This window comes from Bubalus bubalis, chromosome 7 (assembly GCF_019923935.1).
Source record: "Bubalus bubalis isolate 160015118507 breed Murrah chromosome 7, NDDB_SH_1, whole genome shotgun sequence".
Taxonomy (NCBI): Eukaryota; Metazoa; Chordata; class Mammalia; order Artiodactyla; family Bovidae; genus Bubalus; species Bubalus bubalis.
The window spans coordinates 84078456-84105123 of NC_059163.1; the positions used below are offsets into that span (position 1 = coordinate 84078456).

Genomic DNA, 26668 nt, shown 5'->3' on the forward strand with positions numbered 1-26668 from the left:
AAGGCAATTAGTCCTGAATATTCATTGGAAGGACTGATGCTGAAGCTGAAACTCCAATACTTTGGCCATCTGATGCGAAGAACTGACTCATTAGAAAAGACCTTGATGCTGGAAAAGATTGAAGGCAAGAAGAGACGGGGACAACAGAGGATGAGATGGTTGGATGGCATCACTGACACAATGGACATGAGTTTGAGTAAACTGCTGGAGTTGGTAATGGACATGGCATGCTGCAGTCCATGGGTTTGCAAAGAGTTGGACATGACTGAGCAACTGAAATGAACCGAATGGAAACTTCAACAATATGTGAACCAAGAACTTCCAAATGCACAAGTTGGATTTAGAAAATGCAGAGGAACCAGAGATCAAATTGCAAAGATCTGTTGGATCACAAAGAAGGGGAATTCCAGAAAAACAACTACTTCTGCTTCAATGACTACATTTAAAGCTTTGACTCTGTGGATCACAGGAAACTGTGGAAAATTCTTCAAGAGATGGGAATACCATTGAGAAACTAGTTGGTAAATGCTGTATATTGTCTCCATGCTTATTTAATTTATATGCAGAGTACATCATCGAAATGGCAGGCTGGATGAAGGACAAGCTGGAATCAAGATTGCAGGAAGAATTATCAACAACCTCAGATATGCTGATGATACCAGTTTAATGGAAGAAAGTGAACAGGGACTAAAGAGTCTCTTGAAGGTGAAAGAACAGAGTGAAAAAGTTGGCAAATAGATGGGGAAACAATGGAAACTGTGACAAACTTTATTTTCTTGGGCTCCAAAATCACTGTGGATGGAGACTACAGCCATGAAATTAAAAGACACTTGCTCCTTAGGGAAAAAGCTATGATGAAGCTACACAGCATATTAAAAAGCAGAGACATCACTTTGCCAACAAAGGTCCATCTAGTCAAAGCTACAGTTTTTCCAGTAGTCATGTACAGATGGGAGAGTTGGACCATAAAAAGTCTGAGCACCAAAGAACTGATGCTTCAAACTATAGTGTTGGAGAAGACTGATGCTGAAGCTGAAGCTCCCATACTTTGGCCATCTTATGGGAAGAGCAGACTCATTGGATAAAACCCTGATGCTGCGAAAGATTATGGGCAGGAGGAGAATAGTGTGACAGAGGATGAGATGGTTGGATGGCATCACCAATTCAATGGACATGAGTTTGAGAGAACTTTAGGGGATAGTCAAAGACAGGGAAGCCTGGCATGCAGCAGTCCATGGGGTTGCAAAGTATCAGACCTGACTGAGCAACTGAACATCATCAGTTTCAATAAAGCAATAATGGTCTTTAAAATTCTCCTTGAGTGTCATAGATATCTAGAATTTCCTAAAATAGATCTGTTAAGTGGCCTTATAAACTACACAAGTCATTTCAGGTTTTACCAGATCTTGAAGTAGTTTTAAGTCATGAACTTAAAATAACTAAAAGGATATTAGTAGTGTAGCTAGAAATTGTTAAAAAATGGTATTTTCTCACAATTCAAGTTAGATATTAAATCTATAATAAGCAAAGTTTTTTAAAGTAATATTATATCCCAATTTGTAGCCTAGGAAATCCCATGGTCAGAGGAGCATGGTGGGCTACAGTCGATGGGGTTGCAGAGTCAGACATAACTAAGTGACTAAGACACACACACACACACACACATCTAATGCGGTAACAGAAAATTTCCACTTTTGGTACAAGTCGATAAAGGGAACAGAGAAGAGAGAAGTTAGGGTGAGAATCTGTTTTCCAACATTTGCAGAGATTTCAGAGCATGCAATGAAATAACCTGGGAATAAAAGAGGCGGTTTGGGCTGAGAGCAAAGTAATGACAGACCACTATGTGATCATAGTGTGATAAATAATAAACAACCAGAGAGGACCCTGTTTTAGGGAGTCCTGCCCAGATGACTGCATGGAGGGGTGGGCTGGGCTGGCCCCAGAGAGGAGGACATGAGACTGTCAGGTTCTATTGCTCGTCTGAGATTAAGTATCAGGTAAGACAGAGCCCCTTGCTTACCCTTCATGGAGGGAAAAAATGGACAAAGAAAATAAGAGCCGAAGAACTTCCTCAGGGATCACCTTCCCACGTGGAGACTAGGAGTGGGGAACACTTATTTCTATTAGAAAGCAGTTAGAAAGAAGATTAGAAGGGAAGAAACTGTTGACACTTCTCATTGAAGAATCAAATAAAAACCTGTTAAGGAAATTTTAAATTTCAAAGAGAAAAAAGGAACCTATTCTTAAGCTATCCCTTCTCATTTTACATTCTTACCTATTATGATTAAAATTATTTTTGTTGTCTCTTTCAGCCAAAGCTCATAAAAATATGTGCATTGCAACTGAAATATTTAGTTTTAATTATTTTATCTTATTTGTTCTTTATCATCCCAAACTAATTATCATCACTATGTTCATTTTTCACTTTTATCTGTTTATTAATCCTATGAATATTCAGTGCCCCTTTGTGCTGCATAGTCTGCATTTGCAAACTGTTGTGGATAAAGAAATTTTAAAAAGTCATCTTTTTAAAAAGCACTGTTAATCTGATGGAAAGCAAACCCAAATTTTGATATAGACAAAAGAGTAAAATAGACTTTATAACCCAGATGAAGAAGACTAAGAGGCATGGTGGCTTTTTACTTCCTAGCCATGAACATTAAACAGCCCTACGTATATCACTGTTAATTAAACAAAGGTCCTTCAATTAAATAAGATACCATATCTGTGTTATCCAAGTCAGCCCTTGCTGGACTAAAGGAAAAATTATCTTTTGAAACACATTTTACAAGAACACATTCTACAGCTATAATTCAGATTTGACTGATAGGCATTAACTGATGGATGGGCTTGTTTTGTTTCCTCACAAACAAGTACATGATGGAGTGTATGCAGCATTAGATGAGGCTTGCAGAGTGGTATTATCACTCTCCACTTTAGACATATGAGTGATATACACAGAAAAAAAGCGTATCTTCTTTAACCGTTGGGAAATAAACTGAGTGTTGGTAAAATAGTTTTTCTTCAACAGGAAACTAAATATTCTTACTCACATTTTATATTAATATTGAATTATGATCCTCTAGATAACCTAATCGGAGAAGGCAATGGCACCCTGTTCCAGTACTCTTGCCTGGAAAATCCCATGGATGGAGGAGCCTGGTGGGCTACAGTCCATGGGGTCGCACAGAGTCAGACACGACTGAGCTACTTCACTTTCACTTTTCACTTTCATGCACTGGAGAAGGAAATGGCAACCCACTTCAGTGTTCTTGCCTGGAGAATCCCAGGGACGGGGGAGCCTGTTGGGCTGCCGTCTATGGGGTCACACAGAGTCGGACACAACTGAAATGACTTAGCAGCGGCAGCAGATAACCTAAAGCCAGGCTTCTGTAGTTCAAAAGATCATATAACTATAACCCTATTACATATGTATATATATTGTAACATACATATATATGTGTGTGTGTGCGTGTGTGTGTGTGTGTGTGTGTATATATATTTCCCCTCTGGCTGCACAGCATGCAGGAACTTAGTTCCCTGTCCAAGGATCCAACCCATGCCTCCTGCAATGGAAGTTCAGAGTCTTAACCACTGACCATTAGGGAAATCCCTCTTTCATACTTTTAAGAGACACTCTGGCTGACTTTGCTCTAAGTTGGGTGTATAATGAACATATTACAAAGAATAAAGGACATAAAACCTATTATACACTAGAAATGCAATGGTAGAATACCAAATTACTTTCTAAGCTGCAGCATTTTCTTTTGTTATATTCATTTGTTAAAGCTTTGCTGAAAAGCAATGACTTTCTCTTTTTACTTTGACTACTTATTACTTCTATGCTAATTTTCAACACCTCCATTTTTTTTTTTTTTTTTGATATTTGGGGAACTATTAGGATTGTGAGCCTCCACTAACTTGCAGACCGAGTTCCATAATCTTGCCTATTATTTCAAAGTCTTGTCTTTCATGACCTAAAATATTAATCACATAGCTTTCAACAATAAATAAATATTAAAAAAAAAAGAATTTTGTTCCTTGATGCAAGAATATACTGTATTAACACTGTACAACTGCTACCAAAAATGCAAGATGGTATCCAGTTAATACTTTATTTTCTAAATTCTCTTTAGTATTTGACATGCAATTTTTTAAAAATCTATTTTAGCTTTACTAGTTGTCCATTAACTAAATTTATGCAAAATAGATGTATTTTCAGCTTCAAAAGTTAATGAATTATCAGAGTTAAATATCAAGAAACAAATTGTCTTTCCCAAACAAGAAGGCAATTTAAAAGTTGACATATGGATTAAAGATTTACTGAGCATGGCCACTCCCATCAGAACAAGACCTAGTTTCTCCCCAAGTCAGTCTCTCCCATCAGGAATCTTTCATTGTCTCTTATCCTTATCTTTCAGAGGACAGACAGAATGAAAATAACAATCACACAAAACTAATCAACAGGATCAAATGGACCATAGCCTTGTCTAACTCAATGAAACTATGAGCCATGCCATGTAGGGCCACCCAAGACAGATGGGTGATGGTGGAGAGTTCTGACAAAACATGATCCACTGGAGAAAGGAATGGCAAACCACTTCAGTATTCTTGCTTTCAGAACCCCATGAACAGTATGAAAAGCCAAAGAGATAGGACACAGAAAGATGAACTCCCCAGATCGGTAGGTGCCCAATATGCTACTGGAGAAGAGTGGAGAAATAACTCCAGAAAGAATTATGAGACAGAGCCAAAGCAAAGACAACATCCAGTTGTGGATGTGATTGGTGATGGAAGCAAAGACCAATGCTGTAAAGAACAATATTGCATAGGAACCTGGAATGTGAGGTCCCTGAATCAAGGTAAATTGGAAGTGGTCAAACAGGAGATGGCAAGAGTGAACATTGACATTTTAGGAATCAGTGAACTAAAATGGACTGGAAAGGCTGAGTTTAATTCAGATGACCATCATATCTACTATTGTGGGTAAAAATCCCTTAGAAGAAATGGAGTAGCCATCACAGTCAACAAAACATTACAAAATGCAGTACTTGGGTGTTATCTCAAAAACAACAGAATGATCTCACTTTGCTTCCAAGGCAAGCCATTCAATATCACGGCAATCCAAGTCTATGCCCCAAACCAGTAATGCTGAAAAAGCTGAAGTTGAACCATTCTATGAAGACCTACAAGACCTTCTAGAACTAACACTCAAAAAAAGATGTCCTTTTCATCATAGGGGATTAGAATGCTATAGTAGGAAGTCAAGAGATACCTGGAGTGACAGGCAAATTTGGCCTTGAAGTACAAAATGAAGCAGGGTAAAAACTAACAGAGTTTTGCCAAGAAGTCACACTGGTCACCGCAAACACCCTCTTCCAACACAAGAGAAGACTCTACACATGGACATCACCAGATGGTCAACACCAAAATCAGATTGGTTATATTCTTTCCAGGCAAAGATGGAGAAGCTCTATATAGTCCGCAAAAACAAGAACTGGAGCTGACTGTGGCTCAGTTCATGAACTCCTTATTGCCAATCTCAGACTTAAATTGAAGAAGGTAGGGCAAACCACTGAACTATTCATGGTCTACACATGACCATGTATAGTCTATACATGTATGGTTTATACATAATGTGTAATAAGCAGCACAAAAATGACTATCTAAATACATATACAAATTTAGTAAAATTAGTAATAGTGTAATCAAACTCTGCATTCAGCTGCACACCCGAGTTGAACTTTCTTTTGTCCCCCATACATAAAAGTTCTGAAAGACAAAAGAAACGTTTCTACTAACTCAAGATACAGGTTGCACAATATAAATCTGTGGCCCTCAAATATTCTACTCTTTTAATAGGTTTGGTTACAATCTTTTAATTTCCTTTGCTCATAATATTCAAGCCTGGTTTTCTTCCACATAGTTCACTGGGGTGGCCCACGTATCTACAACAACTTCATACCCTGAGTAAGATCAGTATTTACTTCTGATGCTTCTCCAGTATATACTTCATATAAAATATTTCCACTGCCCTCTCTGAATCTCAATGAGGGTCCAATTAAGGCAGCATCAAGGCTGAACTTATATCTTGAGGAAAAAAGTTAAGCCCTCTTGTATGACTTAGCAAGAAGCAGGTCCCACTCAGCAATGAAATAGTACCTTCATGGTGACACTGCATGATAAGATGCTTGTCTACCTCTGAGGACCTTTCTCATTGTTCCACTGGGCCAGGTAGCTCTTTTTACATTTTTAATTGGAAGATAATTGCTTTACAATGTTATGCTGGTTTCTGCTGCACAACAACATGAATCAGCTGTATATATACATACAACCCCTCCTTCTTGAACCTCCCCCTCACTCCACCCCATCCCACTCCTCTAGATTGTCACAGAGCACTGGGTTGAGCTCCCTGTGCTATACAGCAACTTCTATCTATTTTACATATGGTAATGTATATGTTTCAATGCTTCTTGACAGCCCAATTATCAAAGGTGTCAGGCTTACAACGCCTAAGAAAAGGGACAAAATTTCGTGCTTCCCCCACCATGGAATACAGAACAGCCTGTTTTAAAGTTTCTTCAGATAACACCAAGTTACAATATTTGGGGGAGAAAATTCTTGCTACTTTGAAATGGCAGTTTTTGGCTAAGCCACAATTTTATCAGCTATTTCTTGAGAGGGCATAACCTATTTGGTGTACCTATTTGATTCCACAAAAAATTAAGCTGGTTTGAAATACCATGAGTAGGCATTTTAAAAATTGTTTCTTCTATTAAGACAATTTTTAGGCCAGCTTTTGTTCAAAGGGAAATTGAGAGGGAGGTCAACAGATTTCCCATATAGACCCTGACCCCCACATACAGAGGCGCCTTTGTTATCAGCATCCCAGAGCACAGTGATATGTCTGTCTGTCTCTGTCTTTGGACTAGTTTTTAGTTACGTTACTTGTTTTCTTATTGCTAAGAGTTCTTTATGTATTTTGGATAATACATATCAAGTCCTGACTTTCTGCCTTCCAGGTATGTTAATTTTGGATAGAAAGTGTTGAAATATCTGACTAGGATAGTGGATTAATCGATTTCTCCCTGAAGCTCTATTAGTTTTTCCTTCACATACACTGTTGTTAGGTGTACCCATGTTAAGGACTGTGATGTCTTGTTGGAAACCTGGTCTGCTTATCATTATGTAGCTGACAGCTTTCCTTATTGGAAGTTGGGACTGTCTGAAATTAATATAGCTACTTCTCTGTTGTAAAATTACACTTAGCATGGTGTATCTCAAACCCATTTAATTATAGTCTGTGTGGGTGTCTGTGGGTAACTGGTCTCTATGGCTCTGGATGGGTGTGGTTGTCTCAGGCAATACCTCTGGGGGTTTGTTGGGGATGTGTCTGAGTGTCTCTTGGGGTGTGTCATTTCTGTATCTGTACATGTCTTTGTGTGTATCTATATTTCTCTGCCTGGGTTATTCTGGGTGTCTCTCGGTTTGTACATTTCTGAGTCTCTGGGGGTATGTGCATCTCAGCATTCCTGAGAGTATGTTCCTATGTGTGTCTCTGTGTGTGTGTATGTATAAAATGAGTTTCTTGTAAGCAGCATGTACTTGGGACTCATTCTGACGATCCCTGTCTCTTAATTGGTACATTTAGACCATTGATATTCAAAGTCTTTATTGGTACAGCTAGAATATTATTTCACATATCCATTACTCTTTTCTGGTTTTGTTCCTATTTTTTCACTCTTTTTACCTTTAGTGATTATAAAGGAATATTATATATGATCCCATTTTCTCTTTAAGTATACTGGATATACATACCCAGTTCAGTCGCTCAGTCATGTCCGAATCTTTGTGACCCCATGGACTATGGCACACCAGGCTTCCCTGTCCATCACCAACTCCTGGAGCTTGCTCAAACTCATGTCCATCAAGTTGGTGATGCCATCCAACCGTCTCATTTTCTGTCATCCCCTTATCCTCCTGCCTTCAATCTTTCCAGCATCAGGGTCTTTTCCAATGAGTCAGTTCTTTGAATCAGGTGGTCAAAGTATTGGAGCTTCAGTATCAGTACTTCCAATGAATATTCAGGACTGATTTCCTTCAGGATTGACTGATTTGACCTCTTTGCTGTCCAAGGGACTCTTACGAGTCTTCTCCAACACCACAGTTCCAAAGCATCAATACATACACACACACACACACACATATGTGCACATGTGTGCCTATACGTGTTTGTTTATATAATGTATGTATAGAGATATTATTTACTTTTCAAATAGTTGCCCTCGAATCTGGAAATACACATTTATAGCTAATCCTAGTCTACCTTCAAATAACACTATACTACTATAGGACTTCCCTGGTGGCTCAGACAGTAAAGCGTCTGTCTACAATGTGAGAGACCTGGGTTCGATCCCTGGGTTGGGAAGATTCCCTGGAGAAGGAAATGGCAACCCACTCCAGTACTCTTGCCTTGAAAGTCCCATGGATGTAGGAGCTTGGTGCAGGCTACTATCCATGGGGTCGCAAAGAGTCCGGCACGACTGAGCAACTTCACTTTAACTTTCACTACAGGAGTAGAGAAGAGTACCTTAAAATAACACCACCAAAAAACACCCTAATTCCTTCCTGCCATCCGTTTTGGCACTGCTTCATTCAGTTCACTTATATTCATACCCAAGCACATATATACACACATAAGTTGTATAATAAGCACATAATCATGTACATTGCTATTATTTTGAACTTATCTGCTTGATCAACAAGAAAGATAAATGTATATTACTTTCATTATCTCTTCTTTGATGCTACTTGCTTATAATAGAGTTCCAAGTTTCTGACATGTATTATTCCTCTTATCTTTAAAGAGCTCCTTTAAACATTTCTTTAAAGAGTTACTTTAAACATTTAAACACTTAAACAAGGCCAATCTACTGACAACAAATTACCTAAATTTTTGTTTGCCTGGAAGGGTCTTCTTCCCCTCATTTTTGAAAGATAATTTCCAGGGTACACAATTCCAGGCTGTTGGGTCTTTCTCTGACCATTTAAAATAGTTCATTCCACTCTCTTGCTTGCATGGTTTCCAAAGATAAGTCATATTGTAACTCTTATCTTTGTTTCTATAAAAAGTACCCTTCCCTGACCAAACCCTGGCTTTTTAGCACCCAGTATTTTGTCTTTGTTTTTTATTTTCAATGGTTAAAAAGTGATATGCCTAAGTGTAAATTTATTGCCATTTATATTGTTTGGTTTTCTCTGATCCCCCTGAACCTGTAGTTAAGTTGTTGTTATCATTGTTGTTTAGTCACTAAGTCCAGTCCAACTCTATCACGACCCTATGAACTGTAGCGAGTCTGTTTCCTCTGTCCACAGAATTTTCCAGGCAACAATACTGGAGTGGGTTGCTATTTCCTTTTCCAGGGGATCTCTCCAACCCAGGGGTAGAACCAGAGTCTTCTGCATTGACAGGCTGATTCTTTACCACTGAGCCACTTGAAAAGCCTGCTTTTGTTACCATCTTTCTAAATTCCATATATATGCGTTAGTATACTGTATTGGTGTTTTTCTTTCTGGCTTACTTCACTCTGTATAATAACCCTGTGTACGAGACAGCAAAAGAGACACTGATGTATAGAACAGTCTTATGGACTCTGTGGGAGAGGGAGAGGGTGGGAAGATTTGGGAGAATGGCATTGAAACATGTAAAATATCATGTATGAAATGAGTTGCCGCCAGGTTCGATGCACGATAGTGGATGCTTGGGGCTGGTACACTGGGACGACCCAGAGGGATGGAATGGGGAGGGAGGAGGGAGGAGGGTTCAGGATGGGGAACACATGTAAACCTGTGGCGGATTCATTTTGATATTTGGCAAATCTAATACAGTTATGTAAAGTTTAAAAATAAAATAAAATTTCAAAAAAAAAAAAAAAAAAGAAGCCTGCTTTTCAGGAGAGGAGGTCTCTACTGATGTATCTTCAAATTCAGAGATTCTTTCATTAGTTACATCCAGTGTATTATTAAAACTGAAGCAATTCCTTTTGCTGTTACAGTATTTTGCTTCTAATAATTTTTTTAATTTTTTTTTTTAGGATTTCCATGTCTGTTTACAATCCCCTTTTGTTCTTGCCTGCTATCTACTTTATCGTTGAGAGCCCTTCTCTCATAGAGCTAATTAATCATAGTAGTTTAAATGCTCAATATTATAATTTCAACATCTTTGCCATGTCTGGTTCTAGTGCTCTGTTTCTTCAGATTATTTTTTTTTTGGGGGGGGCAATGTTTTATTTTTTTTCTTTGCCTTTCATTATGCCTTATAATTATTTCTTGATATCCATACATAAAAGGAACTGCTGCAAACAGACCTTTAGTAACAGGGTGCTGAGGAGCTGGGAGAGGGGAAGCATATTATAGTTCTTTGATTAGGTCTCAGTCTGTTGGTGAGCCTATGTCTTTGGTCTGAAAGCTCCACAAATGTTAATTTTTTCCTCCTCCTATAGGTGGGACATTCTGGGTAGTGCAGGCTGGAGTTGGAAATATCCCTTCCCTCAATTCAATTACAGTCTGATAAAACTCAAAAGGTTAGGCTCTGGTTACTTTATCCTGAGGTCAGTCCTCCTTAAGGAGAATGGTGTATTCTGATGTACTTCAAAAAGGTTGCCCTTTCTCACCCTTGCTGGAAGCATGAGGTGTTATTTTCTGTTATTTTCCTGAGAGCATGGTAGAGCTCACGGAGGTAACCTGTGCCAGTGTAGGAACTCCTGAACTATAACTGACACGCTGCTGGTGGCTCAGTGTAGGCAAACCAATGTAAAACCCGAAGGGCACCCAGTCACGAGGGCCAAAACAAGTTTCTGTGGTTCATCTCCAAGAGTGGTACCATGTTCTCACGGGAAATGTCAGACTAGAATCACCTCACACTTCCAGCAGGCAGACGGGGAAAGGAACCCTTCTGAAACCCAAGAGAACAACACTCTGTTCTCTTCAACATGTCTACATTCAGGAAAATTAGAATACAAAGAAGAAAGCCAATGTATTTAAGCTATGTTTGAATTGTACTCATGTCACACGCTAGTAAAGTAATGCTCAAAATTCTCCAAGCCAGGCTTCAGCAATACATGAACAGTGAATTTCCAGATGTTCAAGCTGGTTTTAGAAAAGGCAGAGGAACCAGAGATCAAATTGCCAACATCTGCTGGATCATCAAAAAAGCAAGAGAATTCCAGAAAAACATCTATTTCTGCTTCATTGACTATGCCAAAGCCTTTGACTGTGTGGATCACAATAAACTGTGGAAAATACTGAAAGAGATGGGAACACCAAATCACCTGACCTGCCTCTTGAGAAATCTGTATGCAGGTCAGGAAGTAACAGTTAGAACTGGACATGGAACAACAGACTGGTTCCAAATAGGAAAAGGAGTATGTCAAGGCTGTATATTGTCACCCAGCTTTATTTAACTTATATGCAGAGTACATCATGAGTAATGCTGGGCTGGAGGAAGCACAAGCTGGAATCAAGATTGTCAGGAGAAATATCAATAACCTCAGATATGCAGATGACACCACCCTTATGGCAGAAAGTGAAGAACTAAAGCGCCTCTTGATGAAAGTGAAAGAGAAGAGTCAAAAAGTTGGCTTAAAGCTCAACATTCAGAAAACTGAGATCATGGCATCTAGTCCCATCACTTCATGGCAAATAGATGGGGAAACTGTGGAAACAGTGGCTGAATTTATTTTGGTGAGAGGAGGACTCCAAAATCACTGCAGATGGTGACTGCAGCCATGAAATTACTTACTCCTTGGGAGAATGGCATTGAAACATGTAAAATATCATGTATGAAACGAGTTGCCAGTCCAGGTTCGATGCATGATACTGGATGCTTGGGGCTGGTGCACTGGGACGACCCAGAGGGATGGTATGGGGAGGGAGGAGGGAGGAGGGTTCAGGATGGGGCACACATGTATACCTGTGGCGGATTCATTTTGATATTTGGCAAAACTAATACAATTATGTAAAGTTTAAAAATAAAATAAAATTAAAAATAAATAAATAAAAGACACTTACTCCTTGGAAGGAAAGTTATGACCAGCCTAGGCAGCATATTGAAAAGCAAAGACATTACTTTGTCAACAAAGGTCCATCTAGTCAAGGCTATATTTTTTCCAATGGTCATGTATGGATGTGAGATTTAGACTATAAGGAAAGCTGAGTGCAGAAGATTGATGTTTTTGAACTATGGTGTTGGAGAAGACTCTTGAGAGTCCCTTGGACTGCAGGGAGATCCAACCAGTCCATCCTAAAGATCAGTCCTGGGTGTTCATTGGAAGGACTGATGCTGAAGCTGAAACTCCAATAATTTGGCCACCTGATGCAAAGAGCAGACTCATTGGAAAAGACCCTGATGGTGGGAAAGGTTGAGGGCAGGAGTAGAAGGGGACAACAGAGGATGAGATGGCTTGATGGCAACACCGACTCAATGGACATGAGTTTGAGTGAACTCCGGGAGTTGGTGATCGACAGGGAGGCCTGGCCTGCTGTGGTTCATGGGGTTGCAAAGAGTCAGACACGACTGAGCAACTTGAACTGTATTGTGATATTTTTTTCTAAGTATACTGCCAGTTGATTTTAGTTATAATGTTATACAATGGTTTCTGAAACTGTTGCTTTTTAAAACCCAAATTGGATAGGATATATGTGCCAGTGTCCCTGGGACAGCAAATGATACACTAACTCTGTTCATTTATTCTGAGTTAACAGGCACATGATCTTGATAATTGAACAAGTACCTTTAATCTCATATACCAAAGTGAGTAATGGCTTAGATATAGAGCCTTGTAGTGTCACAGAGATTACACAATTCCAGGTGAAAACAGTGAACGACTGTGTTTGATTAGGTCAAACTTCAATGTTCTCAACAATTGGCTAAATTTATATATAAAACTTGTAAAAATTTGATCCTAAATATTCAGATTAAATAGAGGTGCTAGGTTTATAATGGGCTTCCCTGATGACTCAGCAGTAAAGAATCTGCCTGCAATGTAGGAGATACAGGTTCAACCCCCGAGTTGGGAAGATCCCTTGGAGAAGGAAATGGCAACCCGCTCCAGTATTCTTGTCTGGAAATCCCATGGATGGAGGTTGAAAAGAGTTGGATATGACTGAGCATGAATGTACAGTGAGTTCATAAAAATTAAGAAAGTGAGTTTAAAAGGAGGAAAAAAGAATAGGGAATCTACTTCTGAACTTCAAGACAATTTCATACAAATAAGATGTAGAGAAATATGAATGTTAATATAAGTACAGGAGAAGTGAGCCATTTAATTACAAAAGAATTTTAATAAATCTAAATATTTAATGATAATAGGAATTAGGTTTAAAGTTTCACATTTTTTCCCTCAGAGTAAATGAATTTTACATTTTCATGTTCTTTATAAATGTTCATTAACAAGTAACAAAATTAAAAGTTAACTTAAATGGCTGTTTGTGCTTCCCTGGTTGATTGAAAGGACCTCATTGCCCAAAGAAATGTAATTATCTATCCATCTGAATAACTTAATTAGAGCATAGAATTCTGGGTTACTCAAATCAAGTATAATAATGTCTAAAATATGGTATGCTCTGGTATCAAGTAGCTGAAATAATGGTAACACATCAGTGACCAAAATAATTACAGAAGAATAAAATCAGCTGAACAGAGGTTCACACAACAAGGAGGAAGGCTCTCTCTTCTAAACATATTTAGTCTTACATAGGAAAGCAATGTCTGGAAACAAAGCTTTACCTGAAAGCTTTAAAAGTCGGTATATCTTCTACCTTTTAATATGGTTTGGTGAAATAAGGAGTCCAGTAGGCATGAAACAGGAAATAGTCTCCAGTGACTTTTTTCTTATTTTATGTCAACAACGGATGTGTCTTGACATGAATTTGTGAGAAAAGTAGCATAAGTTCATCTATTCAGACATTTTAAGTGAAAAAGTACTTATAATTACCATGTTAGGTAGATAGAATAGGAAAAGGGAGTCCAGAATGGTGGTGGATAAAAGAAAAGGAAGGGAAAAGTCCATGAAAATAGACAAAGGAAGGTCCGAGGACCAGAGTGAGGACCTCAGGTAGAACAAACAGCACTCCTGGCTAGCCCAATTTACATAAGGCAGGCCCAGGGGGAGGAGAAAAAAACATATAAAAAGAGGAGCCAAAATTGGGCTGGGGGCCTCTCTTCTCTTCAGGTCTTTTGGGTCACCATGCTCTCATGCCCTCAAGGTTGTATTTTCCTTTACTTTCTAAATAACACTGAGCTGTATCATTGGTCCATTCAAGGACTGTAACACTCATCCATCTGAGAGCTATAACATTGGTCCGTCCAAGGGCTGCAATGCTGGTCAGTCACTTCAAATTTTTGTTAAAACGAGACAAAACCGAGGAAATTACAAACTCCCCCGACATCTCTGGTGCCATGACTTGGATTTAACCTGGCTGAAACAACCTCGGCTTGGCCCCCTGCAAGGAAGAGGCCAAGCACAGCAGGAGCCCAACTCAGTGAAAGCTCTCACAGTGGAAGCAGAATGAGAAGAAAAGCCAGTGCAGGGGAAGTGACAAGAAGCCCAGTGTACTGAAAAACACAATTCAGTGAGAGACACAGCCATAGGTAAGAGGTGGATTTGTTAGGATTCAGAGAGAAGCACTGTCCACAAGATGTGGGCCATCACAGAGGGCAAGTGCTTTGGCTGTGGAATGTGGTGTGGCTAGCTTTTTCCAGTTAGGTAAACTCATATGCTAATAAGTGGGAGGATCACCCCAACCATTGGGGAAACACACACTCCTCCTTCTTTTGACAGTGCCTTGTAACTGCCCTGCCACCTCTGGGTGTGTCATTTAGCTTGCAGTTTGGGGATCAAGGTTTAGTTGAATTTGACTTGTCATCTTGGACCCATTTGATTTTAATCAGTTTATGTTATGCCCTTGGGCTATGTCATTCTTTCAAAAGTTGTGCCCTGCCCCCTTGCCTCCTGTTTCATGCTCTTTCCTGAACCCCATATGGACCCACAATCTTGCCTCTACAATCTTCTGCAGGGACACCCCATATGGACCCACAATCTTGCCTCTACGATCTTCTGTAGGAACAACCAGAAAATAACTGGCCCTTAGGAGAGAAATACTATATAATATCCAATCCCTCTAGATATCAAGGCCTTCATCTTCCATGTTTCCTACAACATGTGCAACAACAGTATATCTCAGTGGACCCACTAGGGCAGGTGACAGGCACACAATGCCTGCTAGAAATCCATCTGTTGGCATCCCTTCAAACACAGTTGGGCTTCCAGGGATAATGTTTGCCACTTTGGGAGTTAGCCCTACAGGCCGTTGGGGCCCAAACCCTTACCACCCTTCTCCTAAAGTTAAAAACATACCCTAGGATCAAATCTCCACTCCACTTTTATGGAAAATCTGTTGCCTCTTTATCAATTTGTTCTTAAGCCACTTACTAACTCCTACAACCAGGACCCTGCCCCCTTGCAGGGAACATTGCTCCACCCCAATTATTATTAAAATACTCTTAATGCCCCTAACAGGACCAGATAACCTACTCCTTTGTCATTACTTCTGATATTACCTAAAGTGGGTCTATGACAATGAAATATCTACCATTGGAGACAACCTAACCAGCTCTTATAGAGGAGTAGAGGAGGAAATCATTAACTTAAAATCCCTTAGAGCAGTAAGAGGATAAGGCTTATGGCTGCTTCACCAGGTTCCCAGTCTCAGGGCATAGGCTTGGATTGCTTTACATCATGATATCTATTCCCATCTGTGGTGAACTGGCAATGAGTTAAAATTACAACCCCTTAATCCTACCCAGCACTGGTCACACTGGAGACCTTGGGGATACCCAACTCCAGTTCAGGAGTCCCAGAAGGTCTACATGCCTTGACCTGCCTGGGGATTCAATCTCCAGGAGGCTGTCACAACTCAGTCGGCCTGGGGATCTGCATCCTGAACCAGAGACACCTGGCTTTCAGGCTGCAACAGTACTGGGTAGGATAAGCTTCAGAAAGATTCATCCCTAAGGAAGTCCACCCATGGAAATGAAGAGGCCTATTAGTTTTTTCTGTTTGCTTTTCCTCCCTGTCATCACTGTCTTTCAAATGGGAAATAACCAATCCACTCCCCGACAGAAACCATTGAGATGCATCCTTGATAACGGGAACCTCTTCGATCCTCTAACTCTAAGGAAACACTGCTTAAAATTATTTTGTGCCACTGATTTGCCATGGTATCCTCTTGGGGCAAGGAATACTGGCCTGAGGATAGGAGTTTAAAATTACAATACCATCCTGCAGCTAGAATTATTCTGCAAAAGACAAGGGAAATGGACAGAGATCCCCTACGTCCAAATTTTCTTCCAACTAAGAGATATGAAGGAACTCTGTCTTAAATATGGGATTGTTGTATGCCCTAAAAGTGAGAGTACTAGGCAAATGATGTTAGGTACAGACAACAAGAGAAGGAACCTCCCTGTGAAGGCTCACCTCCCACAGCTCCTGAGTTGCCTGATGCTCCCTTCTTTGTATTCAAACATGCCCCCATATCTGGGAGCACCTCCTCCACAAAAGTCCCTTCATCGAAACTGGAGGAAAATTCAGACCAACCTGGGTCCATAAGCCCTTCTCCCTCTTGGAACTAAGACAGATCAAACAAGACCTGTGAAGCTATACAGATGGCCCAGGCAAATATATTGATGCATTCAAACACATTACCTTGACCTTTGACTTGATGTGGAAGGACATCATGGTCATATTTTATCAAACTTTATCTGACCCTGAGCCTTTAAGGAAACCCAAAAGTATGCTACAGGGCTTCACATGTCAAGTGATAAATGGGGAAACTGCAGTCCCCTCCTCTGATCCTAATTGGAATTATAATGACCCTGAGCACAGGAAAGGGATCATTTTCTGATCTGTGTGAAGGCAGGACTGAAAGCAGCCCAGCAAAAAAGTTATCAGGTCTCAGCAATAACTAAGGAGCCCAAAGAGAACACCATTGCCTTTCTAGAAAGGCTAAAAGAGGCCCTCTAAAAGTTTACCACTTTGGACTTAGACTCTTACGAGGGACAGGTGATTGTAAAGGACAAATTCCTGTCCCAATACTCATTAGACATCAGAATAAAGTTACAACAGCTACAGCAGCAGGACGCTGCTGCCTCTTTAGATGAGATGGTTCAGACAGCCACCAATACCTTTTATAACAGAAAACAGGAGAAGGAGGCCAAGGCCCAGGAGATGGAGGAAAGGAAAGAGATAAGGCATTCCAGATGCTGGCCCCCCTCCAGCGAAGCCCTATGGCAAACCTCAAGTCCTTGAAGGATTAGGCAGGAGGCAAATGCCTTATCTCTAGACAGGAGAGGCATTGGGCCAGAGTGTCCAAACCTTGACAAGTCTCCTCAAATGGCTTGCTACAAATGCCATCAATTAGGACACTGGGTGGCACTTTGCCTTTGGGACCCAAGAGCCTCAAGGTCAAGAGCCATGCCTTTCCTCATCATGGTTCAACAGGACTGAAGCTGCCCACTCCAGCCAGCCCACCTGTCACAGATAACCATCACGGGGCTGGAGCCAAGGGTGCAACTGGATGTGGCAGTTAAGTCCAAGAATTTCTTGGTTGACACAGGGGCTACCTACTTTGTCCTGACCTCCTACTCAAGAGCCTTCTAATCCCAAACCTGTACCATTTTGAGTGCTACAGGAAAAACTTAAAGATTCACCCAAGCACTGCTTTGTTGCTGGGATGGACAAATATCTTCTCACCAGTTTCTGGTGGTCCCTGAGTGTCCTATTCCCTTATTGGGATGAGCTATATTTACTAAACTGGGGACTATCCTTGTGATGGGAAGCTTTTCAGCCCCTAGAGCCCTACAGCTTCTGGTTACTACTGAAGAATCCAATACACCCTCTCCAATAGAGAGAGACTAAAAGCTATGGGAGGACAAAATTAACCCCTAGGTGTGGGAGCAGGGGACTCCTGGACGAGCCCACCAAGTTGAACCAGTCATCACTGTCCTCCGAGATCCCACTCGGTTTCCTAACCAGAAACAATATCCCCTCAGAAGAGAAGCTCAGGAAGGACTACAGCCTCTAATAAATAAATTCCTTGCCGTGTGGGCTATTGGTCCCCACCAATTAGTCATGTAACACCCCAATCCTCCCTGTAAAGGAAAAGAATGGAACCTGGTGAATGGTTCATGATCTCCGGATCACAAATGAAGCTGTAGTCCCCCTCCATCCCACAGTACCCAATCCCTATATAATCTTGGGAGAAATCCTGCCCAGTGCCAAGTGGTTTACAGTTTTTTATCTCAAAGATACATTCTTTTGCATACCACTGGCTAAAGAATCCCAACACCTTTTTGCCTTCAAGTGGGAGGATCCAGAAGAAAGACACCAACCGATGACTTGCACAATATTACCTCAGGGGTTCAGAGATACCCCTGACCAGTTTGGGCACGCTCTGAGCCAGGATCTCCTAGGTCTGGACCTGGGAGCTAATGGGAAAATATTGCAATACATAGATGGCCTACTAATCTGCTCTCCAGATGAGAAAAATGCCCAACATTATGTAATTCAGGTTTTCAAATTTTTGGCAGAGAGGGGATATAAAGTCTCCCGTGCTAAGGCACAGATGGTCAAGACAAAGGTCACCTACCTGGGGGTTCAGATTACACACGGGTCCAGGAGGCTGTCCTCTGATTAGGTACAGGAATCCTCCAGTTGCCCTCCCCCATGACTCAAAAACAATTGCGAAATTTCCTGGGGCTAACTGAGTATTGTAGAATCTGGATACCCAACTATATCTAATTGCCTAGCCCTTATATGAAAGCTTGAAGGGACGGGATGATTCAATCCCATTGATGTGGGGAATTCCTCAAAAGAAAGCAGTTCAGTTCAGTTCAGTCACTCAGTCATGTCCGACTCTTTGCGACCCCATGAACTGCAGCAGGCCAGGCCTCCCTGTCCATCACCAACTCTCAGAGTTCACTCAAACTCATGTCCATCGAGTCGGTGATACCATCCAGCCGTCTCATCCTCTGTCGTCCCCTTCTCCTCCTGCCCTGAATCCCTCCCAGCATCAGAGTCTTTTCCAATGAGTCAACTCTTCGCATGAGGTGGCCAAAGTACTGGAGTTTCAGCTTTAGCATCATTCCTTCCAAAGAACACCCAGGACTGATCTCCCTTAGAATGGACTGGTTGGCTCTCCTTGCAGTCCAAGGGACTCTCAAGAAAGTAGAGGCTACACCAAAACAAGCCTTCACTAAATCACTTGGCTTGAAGTTGCCAGACCCAGAAAAAGCATTCCAACTTTATGTCCATGAAAAAGAAGGAATAGCCTTGGGAGTGTTAACACAAAGGCTGGGACCTGAGCCCCAGCATGTAGCCTACTTATCCAAGAGGCTCAATCCAACTGCCGGAGTCTGGACTCCCTGCCTTCAAAATCTTGCAGCTATTGAAGTCCTGATAGAAGATGCTTTAAAACTCTCTTTTGGGGGCAAACTAACTATTTTTACCAGCCACCAAGTGAAACAACTCCTAAATGGGAGAGGCCATTTATGGATGTCTGATCAAAGAATCCTCAGATATTAAGCAGTGATGATGGAAAACCACTACATCCCCTTGTGAGGTTCTTATCCCAGCCACCCTCCTGCTTACTCCCAAGGGCTCTCTCCCCTTTCACTCTTGCCTAGAAACCTTGGACCACTGGATAAAACTCTGAGAAGGACTGTCATAAGATCCTCTGACCAATCCTGAAGGAATCTGGTACACTGATGGAAGCAGCTTTGTCTTGGATAGAAAAAGAACAGCTGGATATGTAGTACTCTTTTTTAGACCGTAGTGGCTAAACCTTTGCTACCAGGGACTTCAGCACAATTAGCTGAGCTCAAAGCCCTGACTCAAGCTTTAGAGCTGGGAAAAGGAAAAAGAGTAGCCATTTACCCTGACTCCAAGTATGCCTTTCCGGTGCTGCATGCACATGCTGCTATTTGGAAAGAAAGAGGCCACTTGACCACCCTAGGATGCCCAATCAAATATGGTGATCAAATTCTTAGACTCTTGGATGTAGTCCATCTGCCCACTGAGCTTTCAGTCTATGACTGTAAAGGACACCAAAAAGGGAGCACGGAAGTGGCATGAGGGAACCAAGAGGCTGCTGCTGCGGCTGCTAAGTCGCTTCAGTTGTGTCTGACTCTGTGCGACCCCATGGATGGCAGCCAACCAGGCTCCTCCATCCCTGGGATTCTCCAGGCAAGACTACTGGAGTGGGTTTCCATTTCCTTCTCCAATGCATGCATGCATGCTAAATCACTTCAGTTGTGTCTGACTCTGTGCGACCCCATAGACAGCAGCCCACCAGGCTCCCCTGTCCATAGGATTCTCTAGGCAAGGACAGTGGAGTGGGTTGCCATTTCCTTCTCTGCCAAGAGGCTGATCAGGCAGCTAAGAGAGCAGCATTACAGAACAATGACCTAATAGGGGTTGCCACCTAAGTTCCACAGACTAATTTGCCAGAAACTCCTTCATATACTGAAGGTGAGACTCTTAAAGCTAAGTGTGAGGGCTTTTGCGAAGATCATATGGGGTGGTTCCCAAAGGAGGGACTCTTTTTTCTGCCTGGAAAGCTCCAGTGGAAGTTGGTTAACTCCTTACATGTCACCACTCATTTAGGGGAAAAGGCCCTCCAAAGATTACTAGAAAGGTCCTTCAGAGGAACAGGCCTCCAAACAACTATAAGGCAAGTGGTCTTCTCTTGTCCAACTTGCCAATTCAACAACCCCCAAGGACCTCAAAGACCCCAGCTAGCTCAGCCCGTCCAACAACATGGGGCCTACCCAGGAAAAGACTGGCAGATGGACTTCACCCAGATGCCAGTTTCTCAAGGGTATAAATACCTATTAGTCATGAAGATACATTACAGGATGGATTGAAGGCTTTCCCACCGACACTGAGAAGGCTGAGGAGGTGCTTAAAAAATAAACAAAAACAAAAACTGGTCCATGAAATCATTTCGAGATTTGGTGTGTCTAAGTCATTATAAAGTGACAATGGAACATCATTTATTTCTAAGGTCACCCAAGGGGTCGCTAAAGCATTGGGCATTACTTATTATCTCCATTGTGCCTGGAGGACTCAGTCTTTAGGAAAAGGAGAAAGAGCCAACCAATTTTTAAAATCAGTGATAAAAATGATAACCAAGGAGAGACCTTTCTGGGATGGAAGGAGGCTTTACCAAAATAGCTCTCCTTCACACCCGTATTGCCCCTAAGGAACAGGTTTGTCTTAGTCCTTATGAGATACTATATGGGAGACCTTTTGTTTATGTCAATAACCTCTCTGTCTTATACCATGGCCACTGGGCAATTCCAATAGGATATATGCTTGTGGGGTGTCAACCAGGACCCAAAAGATTCTAAGGAGTCATCACTATATGCTCCAGGGACTCAAGTCCTAGTTAAAGTCTGGAAAGATGGGTCCCCAAAGGCTCAACTCCACCCACATGGAAGGGCCCCTACATTGTAATAAGGTACCAGGACATGACTCCTGGATTCACTACTGAGGAGTCAAGTCATGGAAGACAACAGAAGAAGACACTCAATACACCTATGGGCTCCTGGGAGATCTTAGATACCTATTCAGAACTAAAAATGAGTGTCATTCTAATTAACACCCCTAAAATTAAGTTTCTTGGAATAAGATTTCTTAGGACAACTCTAAAGTGTCAACACAGCTTGGCAGGGGGTCTACTCCAAAAAAGACAGGAGATAGATCTCCTGATCCCTGAACAAGGAGGGACTGAGCCATTTTGAATGAGATGTGTTGCTTCTGGGTAAATACCTCCAGCTAAGTTAAAGAAAGTGTCACAGTCTTCGAGGAAAACATTCAGACCCTACAGGATCTCAAAGGACAAACTGGAGAGTTCTCAGGATGGCTACAATCTCTCTTTAGGGGATTCTCCTGGTGAGGGGAAAGGAGATCAGCCCTGGGATTTCTTTGGAAGGCATGATGCTAAAGCTGAAACTGCAGTACTTTGGCCACCTCATGTGAAAAGCTGACTCATTGGAAAAGACTCTGATGCTGGGAGGCATTCAGGGCAGGAGGAGAAGGGGACAACAGAGGATGAGATGGCTGGATGGCATCACTGACTTGACGGACGTGAGTCTGAGTGAACTCTGGGAGTTGGTGATGGACAGGGAGGCCTGGCGTGCTGCGATTCATGAGGTCGCAAAGAGTCAGACACAACTGAGCGACTGAACTGAACTGAGTGCCCCTACTAGTCCTTGTTATACCATACTGATGTTGCCTATGATTGACCCATGTATTATCAATTGTCTAACACATTTTGTCTCTGCCCAGGTCAACAAGCTACAATATGCAATTCCAGTTCAACAAGAATATATAAAATTACAGCCTACCATGTAAAATATCACTTACCCTTGGATGGACACTGCTGTAAGGACTCTGAGGCTTGAGACTAGCAAAAGGGGGAGGCCCAATGCCCCTCGCCCTCTCAGTTCAGCAAGAAGTAGCCAGAGAGACCTCAACACCCCTATTCTCAAAGAACTGGGCCTCCCATCTCTTGAGGCAGGGATGTTAGGTAGTTGCAATAGCAAAAACGAGTCCAGAATGGTGGGGCTAAAAGATAAGGAAGGGAAAAGCCCACAAAAATAGAACAAAGGAAGGTCTGAGGACCGGAGTGAGGACCTCAGGTAGAACAAACAGCACTCCTGGCTGCTGCTGCTGCTGCTGCTGCTGCTAAGTCGCTTCAGTCGTGTTCAACTCTGTGCGACCCCATAGGTGGCAGCCCTTCGGGCTTCCCCGTCCCTGGGATTCTCCAGGCAAGAACACTGGAGTGGGTTGCCATTTCCTTCTCCAATGCATGAAAGTGAAAAGTGAAAGTGAAGTCACTCAGTCGTGTCTGATGCTAGTGACCCCATGGACTGCAGCCTACCAGGCTTCTCCATCCATGGGATCTTCCAGGCAAAAGTACTGGAGTGGGGTGCCATTGCCTTCTCCGACTCCTGGCTAGCCCAGTTTACATAAGGCAAGCCCAGCGGGAGAAGAAAAATCATATAAAAAGAGAAGCCAACATTGGGCTGGGGTCCTCTCTTCTCTTCATGTCTTTTGGGTTGGCATGCCCTCACACCTCGAGGATGTATTTTCCTTTACTTTCTAAATAAAACTGAGCCATAACACGGAGCTGTAACACTGGTCCATCCAAGGGCTGCAATGCTGTTCTGTCACTTCAAATTTTTGTTGCAAAGAGACAGAACCGAGGAAATTACAAACTCCCCAAACAATCACACATGTGGTAGAAGTCTGCTTCTGAAACTACTAGAAGCTCCTGGTTTAGTTCTGAAGTCTTTTTTAAAACTTAAAAGGCATTAAAAGTGCCAGACCGCCTGATCTGCCTCTTGAGAAATTTGCATGCAGGTCAGGAAGCAACAGTTAGAACTGGACATGGAACAACAGACTGGTTCCAAATAGGAAAAGGAGTTCGTCAAGGCTGTATATTGTCACCCTGTTTATTTAACATATGCAGAGTACATCATGAGAAATGCTGGACTGGAAGAAACACAAGCTGGAATCAAGATTGCCGGGAGAAATATCAATAACCTCAGATATGCAGATGACATCACCCTTATGGCAGAAAGTGAAGAGGAACTCAAAAGCCTCTTAATGAAAGTGAAAAAAGAGAGTGAAAAAGTGGGCTTAAAGCTCAACATTCAGAAAATGAAAATCATGGCATCCAGTCCCACCACTTCATGGGAAATAGACGGGGAAACAGTGGAAACAGTGTCAGACTCTATTTTTCTGGGCTCCAAAATCACTGCAGATGGTGATTGCAGCCATGAAATTAAAAGACGTTTACTCCTTGGAAGGAAAGTTATGACCAACCTAGATAGCATATTCAAAAACAGAGACATTACTTTGCCAACAAAGGTTCGTCTAGTCAAGGCTATGGTTTTTCCTGTGGTCATGTATGGATGTGAGAGTTGGATTGTGAAGAAGGCTGAGTGCCAAAGAATTGATGCTTTTGAACTGTGGTGTTGGAGAAGACTCTTGAGAGTCCCTTGGACTGCAAGGATATCCAACCAGTCCATTCTGCAGGAGATCAGCCCTGGGATTTCTTTGGAAGGAATGATGCTAAAGCTGAAACTGCAGTACTTTGGCCACCTCATGCGAAGAGTTGACTCATTGGAAAAGACTGATGCTGGGAGGGATTGGGGGCAGGAGGAGAAGGGGACGACAGAGGATGAGATGGCTGGATGGCATCACTGACTCGATGGACGTGAGTCTGAGTGAACTCCGGGAGTTGGTGATGGACAGGGAGGCCTGGCGTCCTGTGATTCATGGGGTCGCAAAGAGTTGGACACAACTGAGTGACTGATCTGATCTGATCTGATCTGAAAAGTGCTATATTTATAAGAAAATGTATCTGTTGCTGCAATTTCTTTTAAGCTAATGCTGAACATCATTTTCAACTATTCATTTCACATGCTTTCAACTGTTCCTTATATTAGAATGACTGATTTCTATAGTCTCTTTTAATTTCCCAAGCCAAAAATGGACTAAACAACTAAACATCAACAGCAACCTTAAATTCAATAAACATAAAAGTGAAAAATCATGACCCCTAATGAAGTTCATGATGACCTATCCCCTTCTGATTTATTTATTTATTTATTTATTTTTTGAGAATGAAAAAAAAAACAATCAGTGCCTAGGAACCTACAGTAAAAATCTGCATGTTCTACTCCATTAAATTCCTTTCAACATTGTTGTACCCAGGCCATTTAATCAAAACAGAAAGAACCTCCACCCAAAACTTGGTTTGAATGTGGCAACAGATGATGACACGCATAAACCAAGAAGGTAGGAAAAGAGCTATGACTTACATAATTGAGATCTCCAGGATGAGCAGTGCTGTCTCAGGCACATCCAAAACGGCATGAGAGAACAAAGAGAGCAATCTGGGTTGAGGCTTTTATTGTGGCTAGGGGTGGGCCTGGGTGAGGATTCCCCCAGGAACTGAGGTGGTTGTGTGGTTTGAATCTCCTACACATGCTAAAGGGGCAACACCTGGCCTCCTTTCTCATTGTGCCCAGGTGAGAAGCATAGGAAGCAGATGTGAGTCTTAAAATTTATTTGCAACCAAATGTCATAACGGAGTTTCACTCTTTATCACAAACCTCATCCACACAATCACTGACATGTTCTTCCAATATACTACACAAATCCTTCTTCAAGTTGTTCTTTCCTCTCTTCCTACTGTATTTTAGTTTTACCTTATCCTTTTTGTCTGATATATGTGATGGATTTCTGACTCATCAGATTACTGTAGTTTTGTATTCAAATTCTATCCTTCACACAGTTTCTAGAACACGGCAAGAATTGTACTTTTTTCCCCAAAGCATTACCTCCTCCAAAACCCTGTCCTTAAATAAAACTAAAGGACATCTTCACTGCTGCACATGCAATCTAACTGATCTATTTACTTTTCTGCTATCCATCTATCCATCCATTCATCATCTACCATCCATCAATATACCACCCTGTTATGTGACTAAGATGAAGGAATGTAGAGAAAAAAAAAAGTTTGTCCTTTTCTCCTCTTCAAGAGCCCCAGACAGCTTTCTGCTCCTCTTTGGACTCCCTGGACTTCTAATCAACCTACCTAAGAACTAACTCTCCCAGTACAATCTGAGATTTAGAGTTAGATGAAATAATTAGAATTATTTCAATTAAGAATGAGATCAAAGCTCAAATAATTTAAACCATCGTTTCAGTCTTTATGCAATTTAAAAGGTGTATTTCCAGCTAGCGATGAGCAAGTGATAAAGTAAGTGACCCTAGGTCAATTCCTCCTGAGTGTGCTTAATGGCTTTTCCCACTGTACACTCTTAGGAAAGGGCTTCCCATCAAGATCACAAAGGCACTGTCCACTTTGAATACAGCTGCATGTGCACAAAACTCATTAATGACCAAAATACCATATTCTAACATTTTGGCAAATAAAAGCATGTGAATAAAATTTTTTAAAGGTTTCAACATAACATTTTGAAATAAGAATATTGGACAGAATAATTATGTATACCAGTTTAATAATTATGTATACTGGTTTTTTCCCTACACATGATGAATCTGAACCTTTAATTTGGCTGTATATACAATAACAGATTTCAAAAATAACTAAATAGAAACTTGAAGATAACTATTATTAATTACTTTCTATTATGTTGAAAGGGAGAAACTAAAATAATGCATGGTATATGAATTTTTTTTTCATTCTGTACACTCGATTGGTAGAATTTAGTGTATTCTTAACTTACTTAAAAAAGGAATTCATATCACTAGTATTTGGGAGATATTCAATACTTGAGAGTAAAAAATACATCTTTAGCAAAATATCATTTTGCTTTCCAGTTTGATCCTAGATATTCTCTAAAACTGAAAGAGCTGTACATAATAAAACTAGGAACTGAGTATCTGTTTTCATTTGGGAGTAATCAGCATATAATCTAAAAGAGATAAGACTATCCAGGGATTTGATTTAGAAGTAAAATAACTGTAGGTCACTTTTATTTATATTTTAATAATAAACAATGATTCAA

At 41.2% G+C, this 26668-nt stretch overlaps 1 long non-coding RNA gene across 1 annotated transcript in view; it reads right to left on the reverse strand.

Annotated features, from left to right (window-relative positions):
* LOC123334565 overlaps positions 1–25955 on the reverse strand; it is a 64886-nt gene extending 38931 nt beyond the window's left edge. The window contains exon 1 of the long non-coding RNA XR_006641282.1: positions 24953–25955. This is a non-coding gene — a long non-coding RNA (uncharacterized LOC123334565). The remainder of the gene's footprint in view (positions 1–24952) is intronic.
* Positions 25956–26668: the final 713 nt, after the last annotated feature.